We start from the raw sequence: 2069 nt of genomic DNA on the forward strand, positions 1-2069 counted from the left end.
TATGTATATATATATACATATGTATATATATATACATATGTATATATATATACATATGTATATATATATACATATATGTATATATATATATACATATATGTATATATGTATATATATGTATGTATATATATATATATGTACATATGTATATATGTACATATGTATATATATATATATATGTACATATGTATATATATACATATGTACATATGTATATATATGTACATATATATATATATATATGTACATATATATATATATATATATATATATATATATATATATATATATATATATAGGGTTGAGTTCAAATGAGAACAGCAATATATAGAGGACTGTGAGGACAAATTATGGGCACACAACAATTAATTCCAGGCACACAACTTAATACATAATGGCACACAAGAATAAATGTAAACATCAGGTTTCGAACCCTGGCTCTATAAATTAACAAATCTAGCACGCGTCATACAAACTGTGGCACACGACTACATTTGGTTATGCACACGACATACCGGCTAATGGCACACACTACATTTGTCCTCACAGTCCTCTATAATATACTTGTCCTCATTTGAATATACATCTATATATATATATATATATATATATATATATATATATATATATATATATATATATATGTGAGATTGTGAAATCAAATCCTAATCATTAATTATTTTAATTCGAAGGTGTAGATTACTTTTATTAGTTTTAGGAATTAGATGCTTATTTTTGAAACGAGGGGGTTATTTTCGCAACTGTAATGGTATGTACATCATTTTTATTTTTGGAATTGCGTAATTTTCTCACTACTTTGTTCATTTGATTTTTACGTTCCGTTGTCTGTAGTGTTTATATATATATATATATATATATATATATATATATATATGAGATTGTGAAATCAAATCCTAATCATTAATTATTTTAATTCAAAGGTGTAGATTACTTTTATTAGTTTTAGGAATTAGATGCTTAGTTTTTAAACGAGGGGGTTATTTTGGTAACTGTAATGGTATGTACATCATTTTTATTTTTGGAATTGCGTAATTTTCTCACTACTTTGTTCATTTGATTTTTACGTTCCGTTGTCTGTAGTGTTTTTACCTAAGTGGCACACACATATGGATCTACACGCATATCAAACGGTTACAGTTCCCCACAGTTGTATTAATGAAACGCTCGGGGAAATGCACTGATGTTATTACATATGTGCTTGTTTTTATAGTTATTTTGAATCATCTCAATAATTAAGTTCTTTAATTTTACTTATTTAATACATGTTTTTATTGCTATTCTCATTAGGATATGGTTTTACACTCGTTTTGAATATTTTTGGTGTTTGTTAGTGTTTTTGAACCATTTTAGGTCAAAGATATGAACAAAGGAAGTTCAAGAATGAATTTGGAACAATTTTAAACAAGTTCGGGACCCAGAAGACTCGACGCGTAAAAAATTTCCAGAAAGTTTTTCGGGGAGACCATCGACGCGTCGAGCCATCGTGAAAGTCGCGAAGCGCTACTGGCGTTAAATTACAATGAGGCGGCAAAATTAAATCCAAATTGTGGGCTGCATAATGATTTCCAAATTTGCAATTTAAGGCGCTGGTTCCAAAATTTAGAAGTTGCAATTGATTTTCACAATCCGGCAATTTCTTTATTTAAATATAAAAATTACAATTTCAATCCAATTTTGCACAGAATTCCTATTTTCAATCGGGATTGGTTCAAGGCTTCTAGATATAAAATTCCACCTTCCTCAACCCTAGGAGAGATATTTAGAGTTCTTTGGAGACGAGAAAAAGAGAAATCAAGAGCCACAAGTTGTCTTGGGAAGCAAGAAGAAGATTAAGGAGATTTGAGAAAATCGTATGGTTAATTCTTGTACTCTTTTGATGATTTGTAATTCTTTATTTATATTTGCTATGTATAATTTAGTCATGCTTGGCTAAATTCTTTAAGGATTTTTGGGTGAATTGTTTATGGACCTATGTGCCTAGTTCGTTAATTTCCTAATATATTTATGTTTGGTTTTATGATTTGTGTTGCAATCTTGTTTTAATCTGT

The sequence above is a fragment of the Ipomoea nil genome, unplaced genomic scaffold (genome assembly GCF_001879475.1).
Source record: "Ipomoea nil cultivar Tokyo-kokei standard unplaced genomic scaffold, Asagao_1.1 scaffold2779, whole genome shotgun sequence".
Taxonomy (NCBI): domain Eukaryota; kingdom Viridiplantae; phylum Streptophyta; class Magnoliopsida; order Solanales; family Convolvulaceae; genus Ipomoea; species Ipomoea nil.